The sequence below is a fragment of the Phascolarctos cinereus genome, unplaced genomic scaffold (genome assembly GCF_003287225.1).
Source record: "Phascolarctos cinereus isolate Bilbo 61053 unplaced genomic scaffold, phaCin_HiC Scaffold_7;HRSCAF=346, whole genome shotgun sequence".
NCBI classification, from domain to species: Eukaryota; Metazoa; Chordata; class Mammalia; order Diprotodontia; family Phascolarctidae; genus Phascolarctos; species Phascolarctos cinereus.
The window spans coordinates 33,017,693-33,040,144 of NW_027556180.1; the positions used below are offsets into that span (position 1 = coordinate 33,017,693).

Below are 22,452 nucleotides of genomic sequence, written 5' to 3' on the forward strand. Positions count from 1 at the left end.
GTCAATACTGTTAAGACCTTTGTCCGGCTTTATAGTTCCTCTGCGCGTTTATTTATTGGGTGTATAAATGTTATTTCTCCCCCAAACAGACTGGAAGCTCTTTGAGGGCACAGACTCTCATTTTAGTTCTAGTTTAGATCCTAGGAATCCCTGCAGCCTGCAGAAAAGAGGCAGCCTCGACCTTTCGGACGCTCCCAGGCTCGGAAGGCCGCTCCACCTTCCTCCTGGCTCTTGAGAGGCTCCAGAGCCGGAGGCGCGCCCACCTCTCCAAGCGCCCCGGGGCCGCAGCGGGCCTGCGAACGCGCGCATTTTTGCGGGTGGCGCTACTCGGCACTGTACGGTATGTGGGCTGGCCCCAAATCCCCATGTGGTCCCGACATCATTGACATGGCGGAATCCTCCAGCAAAAGCTGCTGGTAGTTATTTTAGCGGCGGCGACGGCGGCGGCGGCGGCTGGAGGAGGAGGAGGAGGAGGAGGAGCAGCAGCAGCGGAGGCGGCGGAGGCGGCGGAGGCGGCAGAGGCGGCGGCAGCAGGAGGGATTTATCGGGGCTGCCTGGTTGGAAGGGAGGGAAGGCAGGCCGGCAGGCAGGCAGAGGGCGACCCCGTCTCTTACGCGCCCCCCGGCACCCACCCTGTTTCAGCCCTCAGGAAGGTAAGGAGCGGCCACCGCAGCGGCCGGGGAGGGCGGGCGAGCGGGCGGGAGCCAAGTAGCAACCCCAGAGCCCAGGCTGGCGGCGGGGTCCCGCGCCTGGCCAAGGCATTGGAGGAGCGGGACTGCCCCGGAAAGCCCCGGAGCCGAGCCGAGCCCAGCCCGGCTAGTGGGTTCTGGGGAGATCCTGGGGTTTTGGAGGGCGTCCGCCTGTCCGAGAAGGAAAACTTCAGGCTTAAGTGGCGAGGCTCCGCTGGAGGCGGAGAGGGGCTGGGGTGCCCCGATCCTCCCGCCCTCCCCATTTCCCACCCCCCCCCACTTTCCAGGCTGGGGGAAGCTGATGGGGGGGATGCACCTAGGAAAGGGGGCAGGGGATGGGGATGGGCGCCTACCGAAGTATGGAAGGTGTGGGGGGGAAGCATTTAGTGCGAAGATTCTCTCCCCCTTCCCCCAAACAGTGCTTTGCCAGAAAACATTTTTCCAAGAAAGAGAAAAACCGGCCAATTCTAATTTCCTCAACGTTGTGCCTTCCTCCCTGCTCCAGCTCCTTGGCACCCCTGTCCCCTGCCCCTAGGTTCCCTGTCTCTGAGGTGGTGCAAAAGCGATCCCCCCGCCCCCCATCTCAGTGGCAGGATCACTGCCTGAAGGGGAGGGGAGAGGAGGGGAGGGGGTGCGGGGGGGGGTGGAGGAAAGGAGGCAGCAGCGGAATCTTCGACGTGTCACTTTCCATATGGTGTGAGGGTTCAGCCCAGACCCATGAAAGAGCGCAAAGTGCTGCCGAAGTTTGGACGACTTTTGTGTGTGCGCTGGGGGGCGGGAGGGGCCCTCGGCGGGGCGGGCTCGGGAGGTGAGGATGCCTCTTTATTTTCTCCCTCTTTCTCCCTTCCCCCCTTTCCCCCTTTTGTTGCGCTTTTGTAGCAGGGGATGGCTTTGGGTGCCGGGACGCTGGGGGTCCGGCGGCCGTGGGCGTGGGAGAAGGGCCCCGGCACTACAAAGTAGCCGTTTGCGGGGCGGGAGGCTACAAAGTAGCAGTTTTTCGAACCTTCGCCGCCTGATGAGCCTGGGAATCCCGGGCAATTCCTGGGGCGCTGCGGGGCTCCCGGGCTCGGGTCTCCTGGCCAGGGCCCTGACATTTCCCTACTCTGCTCCCCCGCCCCTTATGCCCCCCCGCCCTACCCCTCCCCCCCAGCCAAATCCTTTCCTCCATATCTTCACTTCCCCAGTTTCTGGGCTTCCTCCCTGCGTCTCTCTGCTGCTTTTGGAAAGCTGTCGGCAGAGTGGAGGGGTTGTTCCCAACTTAAAGAGTTGGGGGGAGGAAGGGGGGGCGGTCAAAGGACCCTCTCCCTCTCTCCGGCTCCCCTCCTTTACGCATTCGTTTACCCAATTGGGGGAGCTCGGTCTAGTTGGGGAGGGAGGAGTAGAAGGAGGAGGAAGAGGAGGAGGAAAAAGAGGCCGAGAATCTGTGCCCAGAGGCTGGAAGAGCCTAGAGTTGGGGAGGGAGGAGGGAGGGGCGCGGAGGCATCTAGGGGCCCAGGGAGCTGGAGGCTAAGGCTCAGGTCTCGATTCCTTGCTGGGGGTTGCGCGAACTCTTTGGCCCCCAGGTGACCAGCCTGGGGCACGGGGAGCAGCGCCAGAAGCTGGAGGAAGTGGGATGGGGGGTCGGAGGATGGGGAGGGTGAGGGAAGGGTCTGTCACTCAGGTGGCAAAAAAAAAAAATGGGGGGGGAAACCCGGAGGCGTTTTGTGGCTCCAGCAGAGGCCCGAGCTCTACGCGTAAACTTTTCCAAAATGTCTGGATACGGGGTGGGGGTGGGGGGCGGGGAACGTTTGGCGGGGGAGATTCGGTACCTAGCCAAGGCAACTTTTCTACCCAGATGTGTTTGTGCCTCTCCTAGAAGGGGTCTGAGCCCTAGTTTGCAGGAGAATATCGCGGAGTTGGAACAGTTGTTGAGCTGAGCTGGACTGGGGGAGAAAAGATGGGGGGGAGAGAAATGGGGATTTTTCTTTTGAGTAAGACTTTCTCCTAAGCCCTCCCTCTGCCATTCCAGACGAAAGAAAGAAATGGCATTTTACCAAGACATATTACCGTTTGCCTACTCTTTTATAAGTTGACCCCCCCCCCGGTGTTTTTCTTTAAATCATATTTGGATTTGTGCCGAGGCTGCCTGACTGACACTTGGTGGGGGCTCCTTCTAGAAGTATTTAACTCCATCATGTTGATTTCTGAGTCTTTTCTTCCTTCTCTGCTCTCTCCCTCCCTCCGCCCTTTCTCTCCCAGGCTGATTCAGACTTTGCAGCTATCCTGCTCTTTCTGTTGGGTGGGCACCTCCTGATTGCTTGTCTGTTTATTTTTTAATGTGCAGCTAATTTGGTTTGAATTTCCTCCAGTTTCCAGCCCCCTGTGGAGGGAAAATCTGTGTGAGAGAGGAGGGAGAGAGAAAAATAATCCTCTGACTTTTGTGCCCGGTAGGGGAGGGCCAGTGGTGGCCTGGGTGAAGAGATAGAGAGCCCTAGGCAGACAGAAAAGAAGCATGCAGAGCAAGGGACGTTGTTTTTGGGGAAGCACCTCCCGGCAACCGCTTTTCAGAAGAAATTGCAAAAAAGAAAACAGTAGTTCTATTAATGCCCCCAGGTGATCTTTAGATTATTCTAAGAACACCCCTTTGCCCGTTCATAACTAATGCAAATTCAATCCAGAAAAATCCCATTTTAGCAGCGTAGAAAATTAGGACTGAGAGGGACCTTAGAGCTCACTTTGCCTATTTCCCTCATTTTCAGGATGGGGAAACTGAGTCAGGAGGCTACATGATTGGTCCAAAGTCACCGGCATTTCTAGGACTGTAAGCCAGGACTGGCCACTAATTAAATCACCAGATGTCCTTAGATTCAGTTTTCAAACTTCCAGTTTGATTGTAGAGATAGGCTGGTGAGTTAGTTGCTCGATCCAAGTTCTTCAGATAGCTTTGATAAACAAATCTATAGATAGCTACAAATTTAAAAACGTGTATATTGCTGATGTTTGAAAAAAGGATTGTGCCGCTGAAGAAAAACATTCAGAATATTTGTTTTATTTTAAGAAAACAGTACAGATAAATAGCTGTTACTGGCAATGAAAAAAGACACTTAACAGCTGTGTGACCCTGGGCAAGTCACTTGATCTCTGCCTCAGTTTCCTCACCTGTAAAATGAAGACAATCACAGCATTTACTTCACTGGGTTATTGTGAGGATCAAATAGAATCATACTTGTAAAGCACTTAGCATAGTGGTCAGGACATAGTAGGTGCTTAATAAATAAATGACCATTTCCTTCCTTGAATTGGCAATGATTTGCCTCTAGATGACTTCACATGCATTGTCTTTGGAAAAGAAAATAATCCAGCTGTGGTTAATTTTTTTCCATCTTTGCTGTAAAATTGCTCAGAAATGGGCCAGACCAATCATTGCTTTCCAGTTTGTGGGGTACAGTCCACCTTGCCCCCATGAAGGGTGTGGTTATCTTTGGGTGGGAAAGGATATCTTAAACTGAAGTCAGCCAGGGAGGGCACTCTTTGTACAAAGGATGATAACACGAAATCTTTTTGACTAGTGATTTTGATTTAAATTCCAGATGATTGATTTGTACCCAGTTTAGGAAGGACTGAGGAAGGCAGACATGGACTACCCAAGGGAGGACTGGGCTGGGAATCTAAGGGCCAGTCCTCCAAGGGTGCTAAACTTGGAATCAGAATGACCTTGGGTTCAAATCCTACTTCAGACACTTGCGTGTGACCCTGGGCAAAACATAACCTCAGAGCTTTAATTTCTGTATCAAATGAAGAGGTCTCTTCCAGCACTAAATCCGTGGTCCCGTGATCGGTATTTGAATCCTCTGTGTGACCTTGGACAAGTCACTCAACATGGGTAGGCTTCAGTTTTCTCATATGTAAAATGGGGGGGGGTGTTGGACTAATCCAGCTAGTCCACTTGGGTAACTTGGGGCCCTTGAAGAGATTTCAGGAGCTCCTTGAACTTTGGACGGGAAAATAATCATCTTTATTTTCACTAGTCTCTAACTGAAATTTGATTTTAAATTACATTTAATTACGTTTCTTTTATTTTGAGGAGTTCCCTAGTTATCAGCAGATGGCCAGAGGCATCTGTGAAGGTGTGAAGGTTCAGAACCCCTGGACTGACTAGAGAGAGGTTCTCTTAGGCCCCTTTTCAGCTATAATTTATGCTTTTAAACCATAATTAATAAGTAATATCTAGGACATTTTTCCTAGGCGAGTTCCCATTCAGCTCAATCTTCTTTATCTCTGGTATTATTGCCTATATTATTGAATTGATTACTGAATTATTGATTATTGAATTATTCAATTGATTATTGAATTATTGACCGATTATTGAATTCAGCAGGCATTTGTCAGGGAGCCACTCTGTGGTGATCTGGGCTTGCTGTCGTCCAGGAGTGATTAGTAGAGAATTTCGTTGAGTTATGTTCAGAATGGTTATTGTATCATGGAATTTTGACACTTTGATAATTGATAGGCCATAGTAAATAACACCAGGTTCTTGAACCGTTTTGAATGTAGAGGGTCATATTGGGGAATCAGGGTAAAATCCATAGGGTTAGCAGTTCATTTAGCAAATTATTTATTTATTTATTTATTTAGTGAAATCATAGCTGTAGTGATTTATTCTATACTCACACATACATGCATACAGAATATGAACTCACAGGATCATTCAGGTTTTTCTGTGTACCTTTTCTTTCCTACTGGTGGAATTTAAACTCTGAGGGTAAAGACTGTTTTGTCTTTCTCTTTGTAAAGGCTTAATAAATACTTGTTGAACTGAATCACACTAAATTTGTTGCATGCCAGGGTGCTTTGCAGTGGATTTTTCCTGTAGTGTTTTTCCCCCCCAAGGGCTGATTTTGGAATTGAGTTCTTGGGTCTGTAGCCACGAAATTAAAAGTATAAAGAAGATGATGGCCGATCTGTTCCAAGTGTAGTTATTGGCAGTTAGTATAGTCTTCTAAACTATGCTGGACGGAGGCTGTCTGCCTTTTATTTCTCGCTTTTAATTAGTAAATGAAACAGCATTCATGCTCCAAAGTTCTGGTTATAGGATTTCATTCCCCCCACCCTAAAGGGCCACATCAGCTTATGTCACATTTTGGACCATCCGTAGTTCATCCCACTTGAGTGCCATTGGCTGTGGGTTTTTTTTTTTTAATTCTGTCGATGTGGCCTGAAGCCGGGCTTGGAGCCTGGATCACTTCTCATTTTTTGAAGAGAGTGAATTCATCTGGTTTGATTTGGGGTCATCCTTAGGACTGTGGTTGGAAAACTGATGGTATGTGATGCTGTTATGTGTGTTTCAGTATGGAGAGATAAAGATTCTTGGGGTTCTTGTGATCTTTTGTTTTAATAAATCTAGTTGGTTCATAATTGCCTGTTAGGAAGAACTTTTGTATTTGTGGGTGACTTGTGTGTTGTATGTTTTGTGGTCTTTGCTGGGTAGAATCTAGACTTTTTTTTTTTACCTCCTGGGAGCCAGCACAAGTTTTAGAAACTCCAGATTCCTCTCCCACCTATCACCAACTTTAACCTGTAATATTTTCATATCATAAAAAATAATCTTCAAATAAACATTAAGTTTTTGGATTTTCAGTAAAAGTTTCAAATACTTCCTTGTGTGTGCATATGTGTATGGGTGTGTGGAGAGGTGGGACTTGACGGTGGCAGAGAATATTTGTTAAAAAAAAAATTAAACTTTAACTTCAGTTAAATATGTTTACCAGAATAGTGTTTTTTTTTCCTAGTGATTTATGGCTTTATGTGATGATGAAAAAAGAGAGGGAGAGAAACCTCAAGAAAAAGTCTCAAAGGCTAATAATGTTGTTAGTGGGAGCTTCTGGTCTGTGTCCTCCCCCCATGGGAGAGACCTCCCCCCATGTAACTGACAGGCGAGGGAAGGAGGGGAGAGGCAGGACTAAGTATGTTGTAAAGATAGAGCTATGGAGGCGACATGAATCCCTCTTTAACAGGCCGATCAGGAGGGGAGCTGTTTATGGCCTAGGTTTAATGTCACTGTGTGATCCATCCCTGGAGACTGAAGGTATGTAGGAAGGGGGAAGTTTTTTGAACCGCTAAAAGGAAATCAGAGAAGAGAGATACACAATAGTGACCTGCCATCTACAGGCCAGAATGTTCCTAAATTGGAAAAGGGATAAATCCTTCAACTTTTCTCCCCCTCCCTTCCAGTTGAGATGGGCTGGTTAGCATTGTACAAATGAATGCTAAATATGGGCCCTGGATAAAGGGAGAATTTAATGTTGGCTCTCGGGTTTCTGAGAAAGTGTGTCTTGACTGGACAGATGAATTGGTGCCTCTGCAGTATAGAATTCACTTTAGACCTGGGTTCCTTTAACCCTTAGAAGATAGGTTTCAGGGAGTCTCTCACCTGGGGAGGTGGGGGCAAAATGACACCTTTATAACTGTTTTCCTTTATAATCATATGTATTTTATTTTACACTTATTAAAAACATTATTCTGAGGGGTCTGTGAGCTTCATCTGCCTGCTAGGGGGGTCCAAACCTTAGCAAAAAGATGAGGGACCCTCTATAGGGGGCTAAGGGGTAGAAGGATTGCCTTTGCTATCGTAGGCAGCTCAGATATCCTCACCGCTGATTAAAATGGCCCCAAGTGGGGAGATGTTTTTTAGCTGCACTCCAAAGTTATGTTGTTTCTGCTTTAAGTAAATTGCAGTGTTCAATTCATGACCCCCCTATTTTGTTAATAGGACAGGCCCCTTCAGTTCTGGGGTCCCAGCAATTGCAAAGTGACTTGGAGGAGCCCTGCAAAGGAAGGAGGGGCTCCTTCCCACTCACCTGCTTTGTCCCTCCCTCCTTCCTCCAGTCCCCATGACTGTAGAATAGAAGCTACTTGTCAGTTTAGTTTTCATGTCTCAAGTGCCTCGCCTGGTGCCTGGTATGCAGCGGCTGCCTGACATTCGCTCTCTTGATTAACCTGGAGATGCTTGGGCGGGAAGGCAGCTGTCTTCAAGGATTTGAAAGGGCAGTGGAGTGGAAGCCGGATTAGACTTATTTCTCCATGTGACCCCAGAGGACAGACCTAGGGGGAGAGCTAGAAAAGGGGATATTCAGGTTTGATGTAATTGGGGGAAAAAACAACTTCCTAACAGGATTATAGTGAACTCCTACATTTCTGGCCTTCAGCCCCCCCCCCCCAATCTAGGAATGATTGCTCCCTCCCACTAGGGCTAACTTCTGGTCAGGGACTTTGTTATTTTTCATCTTCTATGACGTAGTGCAGTGCCATGTACATTTGTTCCTTATGAGCACTAAGCAAGATAAAAATATCAGGCAATCATTTAATTAAGTGCCTACGCAGGTACTGGGGATTCAAAACCAAACAAAATGAAATCAGTCTCTTTTCCTCCACAAACTTACATTCTATCCGGGAATGAGATGGGAAAAGAGCTCTGTACACACACACACACACACACACACACACACACACACACACACACACACACAACACACACACACACACACACATGTATATACATGTACATGCATATGTACATGCAATACACACATATGTTTATAAGTAAGATCTTAAGAGAAATGTTAATTAAAGGAAGGGACCTTAAAAGCGCCTATTTACTGAAAAACAATATAAATAGTCCAGCTCTGCTTATCTCAGGTTTATGGAAATATACTCAGATTGGTGCTTTGTGTGTGTTAATTATAGACTATTGTTATCAGTTCAGTAAAGCAGGACTTCTATTCAGTGCACTTTCCGAGTAGTTTGTTACTGTATTTACTCAACAGTAATTAAAATGAATTCTTTAAAGAATATGTCTATGATTTTCACTCTTTCAATTTTATCTTCCCTAATCTTTCCACATTAATGTGATTTTCCTATGGGGTGACTTTCAGGGTCAGAATTCAGTTTGAGGACTGTAAGAAATCTGTCCAGGTCTATTTCATAGGCCACTAAATAAAAGGATAGAAAACTCTTAATTTCATCTGTCTTTTTTTTTGGGGGGGGGTGAGGCAATCCAAGTTAAGTGACTCGCCTAAGGTCATGCACGAGGCTAGGAACTGTCTAAGGCCAGATTTGAACTCAGATCCTCCTGTTTCTGGGGCCAGTGCTCTATCCACTGTGCCACCTAGCTGCTCCTCATCTGCTGTTTTGAAAATTCCACCCCCCCCTTTATGAATTAGCTAGACTATGTTTTTTGCTAGTCTTTTCACTGTGATAAATCTCATGGATGGTTATTATTTTGGAAAAAAGAACAATTTATCCCATAGGGATAGAAGTTGCAGTTCTCCATTTAAAATTGTACAGTGAGTTACCTGGAGGTCAAGGAGATGAATATATCATCCATCACTCCCCTAACCAGCAAATGGCTGATTTAATTGATTACTGCCCAGTTCTTCTGTTATATGAATAGAGGGGATGGGTATGGGACCTGGACCTGTGAACTCATTAGAATAAGGAGCTCTCAGGTAGGAAAACCTCTACCCATGTTGGCCCCTTTTTGCAACTTAGTGTCCAAGGAGTTACTAGGGCACAGAAAGGTTAATGGTAGTAGCAAGATTTGAACTCGTTTCTTCCAAGGCGGCTTTCTCTCTATCCACTATGTAATCCATTTAGCTCAATGTCATATTTTAACATATACCAGACACCATGTATTTTATAGTAGTCCATAGATAGAGACTAAAAATCCAGGAAAATGAAATCAAGCCTTGAAGGTGTGAAGACCCCGCCATCCTCAGGGGAGGTGTGAACACCTGGAGTCCTAGTGTGACTCCTGAAAGAGCTTTTAGTGGCCCTCTTGCCATGGTAGGGAACCATAAGTAGTGCTGTCACATGAGATTCATGGTCTACTAAAACATTAGAACAGAGTTAGATGGTTCTTTTAGACATTTGGGCCAGCCCCAAAGAAAATAATGGCATCCCATCGGCCCTCTTCCAACTGTTGTTGGTTGGCTTGTAATTTAGGGCCGGGCTTACATTTTGCCACAGTGCAGAGAGTGTGAGATTTAGGGTTTTAGGACCTGAGTTCAAATTTCCCTTACTCACCCACTGCCTCTTGTGACCTTCGGCAAGATGTTGAACCCTTCGGACTTCCGTGTCCTCGTCTGTAAATTGAAGGTGGCGTGGATGTGATGCTGACCGAGGTCACTTCCAACACTAATGAGCTCTTAGAAGCCTGTGGAAAGGTGGCATGATGTTCTCAAAGTGTGGTGCTTCTACCCCTGGAGGTCCTTGGGAGCTTTTAGATGGGGGAGTCATTGAGGTCAAAACTATTTTCATAAAAATATTCAGTAATATTTACCTATTCAAACATTCCTCCCTTTTCCAATTATGTTATCTGTGTGAGGTCAGGTTTTCTTCACACACTTCAACCAAAACAACACATTGCTTCAGACTGAAGGCAGAGGATGATATGAGAACCCAGCTGTCTTGTATTAGCCACACATTAAAGAGATTTGCAGAAATCTGTGAAACGGTACCAATCTCACTAATTTTCTTTTGCTTGGGAAAATAGGGTTGTTTCTCATAAAAATATAATCTGTTAGCATGTAATATGCTTATTGTTATTTTTAAGTGAATTAGTGAATATTTAAAAATCCAGTTTTGATTTCAAAGTATGGTAAATATTCGGTAGCTAGATGGTGCAGTGGATAGTGGTGGGCCTGGAGTCAGGAAAACCCGAGTTCAGATCCAACCTCAGACACTTCCTAGCTGTATGACCCTGGCAAGGTCCCTTAAAACCCTGTTTGCCTCAGTTTCCTCATCTGTAAAATGAGCTGAAAAGGAAATGGAAAACCACTCCAGTGTCTTTGCCAAGAAAACCTCAAATAGGGTCATGAAGTTTCAGACCCTGAAATAATTCAGTAGCAAAAAAAAAAAATGGTAAACATCAGTAGATAAAGCCTACATAAACCAAAGCTTTTGGAGACTTTTTTAAGGGCGTCACGGGGTCCTGGGACCCAAAAGTTTAAGAACCAGTGGTGTAGTTGATGGGAGACCTGGGTAAAAAGTTCTACCCCTGACATATCCTGGCTGTATGATGCAGGCTCTCACTGCCCCACCTTAAGATGCAAGGCAGGTGGTTAAACCAGTGAAAACACAAGTCCTATCAAAAAAAAATCATCTTATTTCTGAGTATTCCACTGAAAAAGAAACAAGCATGAAGTTTACTTAAATGAAATACAGATATCATAAGTGCAAATAAAATTTGCCAACAGCTTAGACGTTGATCACTTTCAGCTTGACACAGAGGTTTTCTCTCATGACCACCCGATGAGGTATGTCATCTGATCAGATAAGATTTCTGACCTCGGAGGTCCCTGACTTTTACAGATGAGGAATCTGAAGCCTAGGAATGTGAAGGGACAGGTCTGAGGTTACTTATCCCCATTCTGCAACTGAGAACTGAATCAATGACTTCCCCAGGCTCTTCCTCTACCTAATAATTACCCGAGCCAGGCCTCGAACCCCAGCCTGCTGATTTCACGACCGATGCTGGCTTTGTGTATGTTTGCTTACCTCTTGATTCTCCGATTAGGTAGTGAATGCCTAGACAGCCTTCTGCCTCTTTTTGCATCCCAGGGGCTTAGCAAGGTGCCCGTCACATAGTAGGTGCTTCATCAATGTTGATTGATGGATTGATTGTGGCCAACATCTTCAAGGAATGATCCTTCTTCCTTCCATCGATCTTGCCCCTTCCTTTTCACTGGAGCTCAGGTTGCTGCTTTTGAGACCAGCCAAGGGTAGATGGGAGCAGAGCCAGAGAGATTGACCCTGCCTCCTTCCACACCAAGAACCAGCTTCTGGAGGAGGTGATTCTGGATTCTGGGTCTTCTCTGACTGTCTAGGGAGAACCAGGACATCTGGCAGCCCTAAATGCCTGCTTTGTTAGAGTTCCTTGGGTTTCCCCTCTGTCTTGAGAGGAAGGGTTCACCGGAGTTAAGCTAAGGACAAAGGTGGGAGTTGGCTTGTGGGGTGAGGGAAGGTTGAGAGGGCCTGGGGGGCCCTCAAGGTCCTACCACTTAAAGGGTATTCTTGCTTCTTAATACTTCTCCTTCTACACCAGGACTTCTGAATGCCTCCCCCCTGGAACGAGGGATTCTCATCAGCTCCCTACCCATGAAGGTATTCATAGAGTAATGACTTCTCCCATCTCAGCTGGCTGGGGAGTAAGGCTGTAAACTGGAAAAAATGTGTGTGTGTGTGTGTGTGTGTTTTTAAATGCTTCTGGACCCGCCAATCGCCTTTTCTCTTCTTGAATTCTGGAGGGCATGCAGGCCTTATATGGGAGCTTGGGAGCCTTTTCACATCTGGGCCCAGAAGTGTGGTTGAGTAGTCAGTCCCCTACTTCAAATTACCTTCTGATGTTGCTGATTTTTAAAGAGCCCTTTGATTTTTTTTTTAAGAAAATTTGTTGTTATGCTTGTGCCCTGAGGCTTCTTAGGGAAGAGAATAATTTTAAACATCTTAAAAAAATAAAAATATACCGAGATAAGGGATGGTGATTTAAAAAAAGATTAGAATGCTTGCTTGTTTTTATTTATTATTTTTATTAATAATTATATGTATTTCTATTTCATTTAATAAAAGATTATAATGCTTGTTTTTATTTTATTAATTATATATATTTCTATTTCATTTAAAAATGATTAGAATGTTTTTATCTTTATTAATAATTATGTATTTCTGTTCCATTTAATAAAAGATTAGTATGCTTGTTTTTATTAACAATTATGTTTCTATTTCATTTTAAAATTAGAATGTTTTTTATTTTTATTAATAATTATATATATTTCTATTTCATTTTTAAAAAATTAATGAATGCAGTTCTTTACCATAACCTCCATCATCTAAGTGTCTATCATCAAGGGAAAATAATGTTAATAATAAAACAATGTTATAATGATATTCCTGTTATTAGTATTAAAAATTAATGATAGTTACAAAGCATTTTAGGGTTTGCTAAGTGTGTTCCCTCCATTGAACATCATTAGATGTTCATGACAAGCCTGAGAAATAACACATATTGTGGGTGTAGCACCAGTTTTCATGGGACACTGACTTGCCCTTATCTGGCAGGTGCCAGAGGCGGAATTGGAATCCAGGTCCCTTTTGACTCCGGGAGCATTATTTGCCACTGTTTCACAGGACGTTCCCAGTATAACACTTGCCCAAGTTATCTACAGAATTTTTAGGAAGATTATTATAACATCAATAATTTATAATCCACAGAGAAACAGGTAAATTTAGTTTTCAAAAATAGGAAGGGGGAAGGTAGAAAGAAATCTTAGTATAGATTTAATATATTTTTTTAATTCTAGGTAGCTCAGTAACGTTCTTAAATTTCAGGATTATTGAAGAAACCTTTTTTTAAATTAATGTAATTTTATTTTTATAATATTTTTCAACTAATAAGCATTTTTTCCCTGTCACTCTGCTCTCTACTCCTTCAGTTGAAAGAGAATTTAAAAACCAAAACTCTTGTAACAAATATACATAGTCAGAACAAATGCCCCTATTGGCCATATCTAAAAAATATATGTCTCATTTTTTATTTTGAGTCTGTTACCTCTCTGTCAGGAGGTGGGTAACAGGCTTCATCACTGGTCCTCAGGAATCATGATTGGTTATTGTGCTGTGAGAGTCTTTAAATCATTCTAAGTTTGTCTTTACATGTTGTTGTTATTATGGAAATTGTCCTCTGGGTTCTTTATCCTTTAGTCTGCATCAGTTCATACAAGTCTTCTTAGGTTTCTCAAGTATTTCGTTACATTGGTATAGCATAATTTGTTCAGTCTCCAGTTGATGGACTCCTCTTTGGTTTCCAGTTCTTTGCCAATACAAAGAGCCATTATAAATATATTATTTTTTTGGACATATGGGTCTTTTTTCTCTTTCTGTTATTTTTTTTGGAGTATAGGCCTACCAGCGTTATTGCTGGGTCAGAGAATATGCAGTATAGTGATCATTTGAAACCATCTCTTCTCTAGATCGAACTCTGATGTAGAGTTGTCTTCTATTAATGAAAAGATTTAGCACTTTTTTTTTTTTTAGTGAGGCAGTCAGGGTTAAATGACTTGCGCAGGGTCACACAGCTAGTTAAATATCAAGTGTCTGAGACAGGATTTGAACTCCGGTCCTCCTGACAGCATTTTTGGACAGCATGTGGACGGCATTTTCCATCATGAGTGCTGGCTTTTTTCTTTACGTTATCATGGTCATTTTGTTTATTCTTTTGCTTCTGCTTACTTCACTCTGAATCATTTTCGATAAGCCTTTCCAAGTTTCTATGACTATTTTTTTTCCCATAGAGTTGTTGATAGTTACCATTCTCAAAACTTCAAATCCTTCTGCAGTTTGTGTGTTGGGGCACGGCCTTTTATTGGTTTGTTTTTTTAAAATAAGATTTATTGTTTCCTCTTATTGTTACCTTGGTCCTTTCTAGATCCTCAACCCTTTCTCCCCTCAAAGCGTTGAACCCTCCTTTGTAACAGAAAGCAATTAAGTAGAAACAACTTATGATACTTCCTTCCTCCAATCTCTCTGCCTGGGGGAGTTGGTATGTTTCATTAAGACCAAGATTGGTGATTGCCAAACAATCATTAAGCAATTATTAGGCACTTCCTTTAGCCCTACTCTTCTTTAGCAATCAATCATTAAGCAATTATTAGATACTTCTTATGGTCCTATTCCAGTTCCTGGTTATTTTCTGGAGTTCAGTCAGTGTCATTCAATAAGCATGGACTAAGTACCTACCCTGTGCCAGGCCCTGGCCTTGGCAGAAAGGCAAAAATGTTCTTTGATGGTGGAGATGACGCGTAGATACTATGAACATACAACATATTGCTGTTTAGTCGTGTATGACTCTTCGTGATCCCATTTGGGGTTTTCTTGGCAGAAATATTGGAGTGCTTTACCATTTCCTTCTCTAGCTCCTTTTCCAGATGAGGAAACTGAGGCAAACAGGGTGAAGGGCTTAAATTTTGTTGATCAATTAATCATCACAGTTCTCCCATTTTAAAAAAAATGACCTTTATTTCTCATTTTTGGTTAAGAATTCTCCCTTCCAAATGACTCCTGACTTACCCAAATCTTGCATTCTTTTTTAAAAGTCAGTTTTTAACAGACATCTGCAGTTGGCTACTGAACTCTGTAGGGTTTTTAGTTGAGGAAATAGTGTCACTTCCTATTTCAAATGTTTCACTTTCTGATTGTCCCACATTAGTCCAGGGCTGTTCGGACTCTGTTCCCACACAGTAGGAAAACGCTTGAACCAAACAGTAAAGCTATGTGAGACTCTAATCCCTTTCCTTTCCCGTTGTTCCTGAGGCCTTCTTTTCATTCAGTGGGTTAAGTTTTTTGGGAGCCTTCTAGTGAAGCCAGGATCGGAGTGGGCAGAAATTGGAGCGGGCATGGCTGCCTCTGTCTCTAACAAAGGTGGGTGAGCCTGTCCCTGGACAATTTCAGAGAGGATGACAGAGTTTTGTAAATGTCAGCTTCCACTGAGTCATCATCACTTGAGTTCATCAGTGGGGCATTTGGTAACTGGCTGTCAAATGTTCTTTGGCAGATTAATTAGCAATTAAAAATTTTTTAAAAAACTGACTTAAACATCACTAAAATAAGTTCTGTCTTTATAATTGAATGCCTGTTTCAGGGATAGAATAAAGTGGTTGAAAAAAGGCAATCTAGAAATTTCTTCTCAAATTGGATCACAGAATGGTAGCCCTGGAAGGGAAGTAAACCTACCTTACAGTTAAGAATACCAAGGTCCAGAGAAGTGGACTTGTCTAAGGTCACAGAGTAGCAATTTAATTCAATAAGCTTCTGTTAAGCACGTAAGTTGTATGAGATGACGTGTTTGGCCCTGGGGTACAAAGATGAGCCTGTCCTTTAGGAGAATGCCTAGAACACGTTCTGTAAGGGAGGTAACAACATACATGGAGGCGGGATTTTTTTGTTAATTTAAAAGAAAATGTCTCCTTTTTAATAAGGAACTTAATCATTTATCTATAAATAGTATAATAGTTAATTGCATTTAAACTAGGTCTTATTACCCTATGTATTTTCACATTTTGGGGTTCTAGGGTATGCCTGAAGCAGTGAATCCAGAGTCTGCTTGCTTAATTGGAACAGAAAGGCAAGTTTCTGATGAGGGTCTACTATGTGCCAGGTGCTGTGCTAAGCACTCAGGGTACAAAGAAAGATTTTCTTTTTAGTCAAGAGACTTTGGTCAAGTCACTAACTCTCTGGACCACTGATGATGACTTGTAAGGTGAGGGGGCTTGGACTAGACCAGGAGTTAACTTGTATTGTAGACAGTTCAGTAAAGCCTGTTGACTCCTCAGAGCAGTTATTTTGAAGGCGATTGGGGTTAAGTGACTTGCCCAGGGTCACACAGGTAATGAGTATCCGAGGCCTGATTTGAACTTAGCTCATCCCAGCTCCAGGCCTGGAGCTCCATCCACTGTATCCCAGAGCAGTATTTTTAAATACATAAAATAAAACACACAGGATTACATAGGAAACCAATTATATTGAAATACAGTTATCAAATATTTTTTAAAAATGAGCTCAGGCTAAGAACTCCTAGACTAGGTAATCCCCAAGTCCCTTTCAGTGCTAGATTCTTAGACCCTTTCATTGAAATATAGGTGGGGTATTTTGATTGAATTGAGCATAATTCCAGTTGGACCTCAGTTAAAATCTGGCCTCTGTCCTTTACTGATGGGGCAAATGACTTAACCACACTGGCTGTTACTTCATCTTTAAAATGAGGGGTCAGACTAGATGTCCCTTTAGCTCTGAACATATGACCTCCGAGTATCTTTCTGCAAAATCTTTAAAAGGGATAAGAGAGAGGGGAGTGAGGTTTTGGACCTGCCTTTGGTACTGACTAATAGAATGACCCTGGGTGAATCACAACCTTTGTCTCCGTCATCTGTGAAATGGGCATAGCAGTGATTATGTCACAAGGTTGTCTTGAGAGTTAATTCATAAATTTACATTAAATGATGCATGTGGAAGCTTCCCTGAATGCAGACGGTATTAGAATTGTTCAATTTCTCCCAATAATTTTCTCAGATCCTCCCAGCTCATCTTAGATTTATGTCAGTAACTACTTACTGAGGGCAGCACCCAGTCCTGGGATCCTAGGGTTCTTGGAGTCTCCACCAAGGTCCTGAGGAGGATGAGATCTAGGGCTCTTAAGGCCCAACAGCTGAGACAGCTCATAGGCTTTTGGGATTTAGCCCTTGACGGAGATTGGGAGGCGGAGGAGGTAGGGAGCAACTTTACCCAGGCTCACAGCTTTTAGAATTCATCCAATCAAGAAAACACTTGGTAAGGAAGTCATCTACCTGGGTGATGAGCTACCTTGGAAAATGGTGGCTGGTGTGTGAGTGGCCGGGGGATGGTTGGGGTGAATAAAAAACTCACAGACATCCCTTCTGACTTTGAAATCCTGTGCTTCTAGAGTCTTCCCTTCTCCTAGGGCCGTCTCCTGATCCACTTCAATGGCGAAGGCCTTCCTTGAAGATTATCTCCAATTTATCCTGTAAATATCTCTCTCTTCCACACTTGTTTACATTAACATGTTTTCTCCCCCATTACAGTGTGAGTCTTAAGGGCTGGGATGTTTTTTGTTTTTCTGCCTTTCTTTGTGACCCCCAGTGCTTAAGGTAATCATATATTTGCTTGTTGACTTGACTGAAAGTAGTTGTTTCATAGGATTCTAGATTCTGAGCTAGAAGGGACCATAGAGGTCATCTTATCCAACCTTGTGTTACAGATGAGGAAAGGGAGGGCTAGTCACTTGAGTCCCATAAGTAGTGAGCGAGTGGTAGTGTTTACTTAAGACAAATTTTTTTTTAAATATATGTTTATTCATTTTGTTAAATGTTCTCAATTACATATAAAACAATTTTTAATATTCATTTAAAAAAATTTTTGAGCTCCAAATTATCTCCCTCCCTCCTCCCCCTTTCCCACCCCTTGAGATGGCAAGTGATAATATCGGCTATACGAGTGAAGTTAAGACAAATTTTCGCGTTTCGGATGCTCTGACTCCAGATCTGCCCTTAATCCCCCCAGTTGAGCCAGATGGACGCCAATTCCTCTAGAGGTACACACTTCCCTCACCTAAGTCTGGGACTTCCAGGGGAGTGGTGATAAACATTGAAGGTAGCCCTTCTCTTCCCCCCTTTTTGGTATAGGTTTTAAGCATTAATTTTTGAGTTGTGGAAAGCTTCAGGATGGCTTTGTGGTCACTTGTCTCTGTCCTGTAGTCATGGAAGGAAATGAGGTGTGCTCAGCTCTCCCTTCCTACGAGGGCCATTGGTTACAGTACCTTACTCCGAACCTACAAGTCTCCAAAAAGGAACAGTCATTTTAGCTGCTGGTGGATAGCCTTGTTCAATCAGCTGGTGCTGGGTGATTGGATACCAAGACAAAAAACCTGTTCCTAAGCATCTTGCTGTAAGTATATCTGGGGAGACATGTATAGGGAAAATAATTATTTCAAAATATAAAGTAAATAATAATAATAATAATAATAATAATAATAATAATAATAATAATAATAATAATAATAGCTAACACTTACATAATGCCTTAAGCTTCCAGAAGCCTTTTCCATATATTATCTCATTTGATGCTGATAAAAGCCCTGTGAGAGCAGTGCTGAACCCCACTTTGCAGAGGATGAAGCTGAAGCTAACCTGGTCATTAAGTAAGCTAGTTACGTGAGGCCTGATTTGAATTCAAAAGATGAGACTTCCTGACTCCTGGCCCAGATCTCTGCTGCTGTTACACTTAGTAAGTGTTTGCTGAATTGAAAGGATGTGAGCAGATGAGAAATTGGACTAACTGCTGGTAATCATGGAGAGAAACACAATTTCAATTTCAACCTGTTATTTACCTGTAAGTCATGTGTTTTCATTCCAGTTGGATGGAAAAACCAGTGTAAGCTGGAACTGTCTCGCTGCCTGGTCAAAAATTGGGTGACACAGAGCCCAAACTACAAAATACCAGGCTGGACTCTGTATGTCATGACAGCACCAGGCCACCTCTGCCCCAGCCCCAAGGCCGGGCCATGGCAGTCCCATCATTTTCTTGGTAGGTAGGAAATGCCATCCATGCCCATTAAGTTTTCATGGACCATGGCTGGGCAGGAAGAAGTGGGGCTTCTGAGTTGGGTGTGGCAGAGAGCCATGTGTAGGTGCTTCCTGGGCCAGAATCCTTGCACTGATGGTCTCGGTGCCAGGAAGCTCAGAGACCTCGATCTTGATTACCGTTAACTGTTCACTCCATATCAGTTATGGTTGAAATAGGTCCTTCTGCTGGGGGATGTTGCATGTGGATTGATGTGAGTAACTGGCATCCGGGGAAGGAAGACTTTTCCGAAGGTGGTCTGAGCTGTGGTCAAGCTGCTTAGGTTCCCTAGGAGAAGGATGTTTTTGTTTGCTTTTTATCTCTGAAGATTAATTTGTCTCCCCCTAAAAAAAAAACCCCACCATTCCACCTCCCCCAAAACAGGCAATTTGAAGAAAAAAAAACCCTCTGAGGTCATTAGAGCCACTAGTTAGCTTGTGGTTAGTACAGAACCCTACCTGGGTCCACCTGGGCCCTTGGGGTCTTTGTGGAGCCTGGCTTTCCTGGCTGTGAGGGGGCCCTCCAGGAGGGTCCATCCCTAGTGATGAAACAGAGTCTTTCCAGTTCTCTCCTGACCAGTCTCTGGGTCTCACCAGGTTCCTTAAGCTTTAACTAGGTGTCTGGGTTTTATCTTATTATGTAATAATAACTGTCACATAATGCTAAACTGCTTAGCCTCACTTATCTGCCTCAATCTCCCTGATCACTAGACTCCTTATTAATCTCTTTTTGGGGATAAGGAAGGAAGGATGGAGGGGAGGTGACTTACAGAAAGGCCTCTAGCTGGTCACTGGCCTGACCCCAGGTTCAAAGTTCTTGTCACCGGATTCTCTTCCATTTTGAGAGACCCAGTGATGCTCTCTGGCTCTTGAACTCTTCCCCGTGACCTGCCCACCTCCCTTTCTGTACCCTATCAGCCTCAGTTTCCTAATCTCTAAAATGGGAATAATAATGGCACCTACTTCCTAGAGTTGCTGTGAGGCTCAGATTTGCAAAGTGCTTGGCCAGCCTTACAGCACCACAGCTGTAGTTCAGTCCCCTCGTTTTTCAGAGGAGGAAGTTCGAGATTCCAAAGGCTGTTATTTGGAAGAAGGATAAGGTTTGCTCTGCCTGACCCCCTTGGGACAGAACAAGGTAAGATCTGGGATTAGGCTTCCAGGGAAGAGAAATTCCAAGATTTCTATTGTTGATGGTTTTCATAACAATAATAGTAAGAAAAACAGATTCCCCTAAAATGGCAGATCCCCAGACCAGCCTTTAGAACAGCATCTGGGGGCATTGTGATCGGTCTCTTGGCCACACCTGCTTTTTTCATCAGTGTTTGCCCAATAGCGCCTAGAACCCATTGGAATCCCCTCTGACTTTCCCACTCTGAGATTAGTTTCCCCCTAGGGCTCCAGACGCTAATGAATGGAGCCCGGGAGGTGGGGGATTTGCAGTTTAGGTAGAAAAACAGAATAAATGGGGTTTTGAGAGGGTTCCACTTTTAGCTCTGTGGGGTTGTGGTCATCACTGGGCACTTAGGCTGTGCCCTTTAGATCATTGCTAGACCCAACTGAGGCCATTAGAGATTCCCCAGCCCATGGATTGGTCACCTTCTCTTGGGGGGAAAAATACACACACTCAAGCGTGTGCACACACACACACACACACACACACACACAGATATACACACATATCTATATACATATATATGTATATTTATGTTATATAGGAGGTTACATATGTGTATATTCACAATAAATATACGTGTGTGTGTGTGTGTGTCCAATATAGTATGTGTATGTATGTTTAAAGTATCAGGCTTGGTGATGGTACTTTTTTTTTTTTAACTCAAGTAGGGGACTTTTATTTATCTGTTAAGTATCATCTTGTTGGATTTGGCTTGCTGTTCCAGCCTGTCCAAACTGTTGGGATTCTGGTGCTTTCCTCCGGTATATAAAAGTGACTCCTCCTAGTTTTGGATCATCTGTAAACGGGTCCCCTCTTGTCTTCTTGCTTATCCTTCTTCTTTTCCCCTAAAGTCGTCATACGTCCTGACTACAGGTGTATGTGATCTAGGACAGAATATAAGACTGAATGTCAAGAAACTCGTGTTCGGGGCTGGTTTTGGTAATAACTCTATGTCTGGGATAAGTCTGCAGTGGGAAGTCAGTCAGTCAATTAATAAACATTCATGAAGCACCTACTGTGTGTCAGACACGTGGGCAGAGTGCTGGATGAGTGATTAGAGGACCTGAGTTCAAATCCCATCTAGGCTACTTACTAGTCAACAAGTAGATAAGCATTTATTAAGTGTTTTTGGTATACCGGGAACTAATGCTAAGTAAGTGTTGAGGGTACAAATAGAAGCAAAAGAAAAAGCAGCCTTTCCCACTAGAAGCTGGGGGAAAGACAGCCCGTACCAGGGACTTGAAGTGAGGGTGAGGATATCCACAAGATGGCAGGGTGGTAAAGTCCAGAGAATGAAGCGTGGCTGATTTGGGCCCTTCCTCTCAAGGGAGTTTGGGGAGGAACTCCAGAATGGAGCCCTAGGGATATAGGAAGAAGGCAGCACGAACGTGGCGGCCAGGTCTGGAGAGTGAAGGAAACATGGCTGGTTTGGGCCTTTGCTCAGAAAGGAGGTTGGGGAAGGAACTCACCAGTGGGAGAATGGAATCACAGGGATGGAGGAAGAGGGCAGGGCAAACATGGTGGTCAAGTCTGGAGAGTAAAGTATGGCTAGTGTAGACTGAAAAAAAAGGCAAAAAACAGCAGACCAAAAACTTGGGGCAAGTTACTTCACCTGGGCCTCAGTTTCCTTGTCTGTCAAATGAGGAGGTTGGCCTGATTGCTTCTGAAGTCCCCTCCAGATCCCACAGTCTCTCAATTCCAAATGTCTGATCCTGTGAAGGCCTAACGTTCCTTAGTGTTACCTTTTGAATCAGAGACTCCTTCCAACTGTGGCATTTGGGTAATAGCTTTACCAGCCAGGCCTCTGAGCTGTCCGGCCCTAGTACAAACCTGTTGGACTAAACGGCCTCACTGATGGTGGACCTGCTGCCTTGTAACATTCTATCTCTAAGCATTGCTTCAGATTGAGCCAAGCCCAGGGTCCCTCGGGACAGCCTAATGCATCTTGGGGCGAAATGAGATACTCATAAGTCATTGAATGGTTAATAGGAGGAGACTCGGTTTGCCCAAATACAAAAAGGATATGAAACAAGGATACAAGTAATTAGTCCCCCCTCATCTCCCTAGAGATGGAAGGAAATAAGCATTTACGTAGCACCTATTGTGTGCCAGGCACATTATAGCTATTAGCTCATTTGATCCTCACAACGTTCCTGGGAGGTAGGTGCTGTTATTATGACCATTTTACAGATGGCTGACCCTTGCCCAGGGTCACTCAGCTAGTAAGTGTCTGACGGTGGATTTGAACTCGGGTCTTCCTGACTCCGGGCCTAGCTATCCGCTGTGCCGTCTAGCTGTGTCTGGTCAGTAGAGGGCAGAGAACAAGGTGATTAGTGTGATCTTCAGAAATCCACCAGATCTGAGGGCTACGCCTTTTTATGCCTTCATGTGACCCAGAACCAGGGTCGAGACATTTGGGCCAGTC

General features: G+C 44.0%; 1 protein-coding gene across 2 annotated transcripts in view; it reads left to right on the top strand.

Annotated features, from left to right (window-relative positions):
* The first annotated feature begins 483 nt into the window (after positions 1 to 483).
* The window catches only part of FNDC3B (fibronectin type III domain containing 3B), a 392,602-nt gene continuing 370,633 nt past the window's right edge, over positions 484 to 22,452 (top strand). For both annotated transcript variants that reach the window (XM_078147676.1, XM_020980457.2), the window contains exon 1: positions 484 to 653. The gene's annotated coding sequence lies outside the window, so the exon portion shown is untranslated. The remainder of the gene's footprint in view (positions 654 to 22,452) is intronic.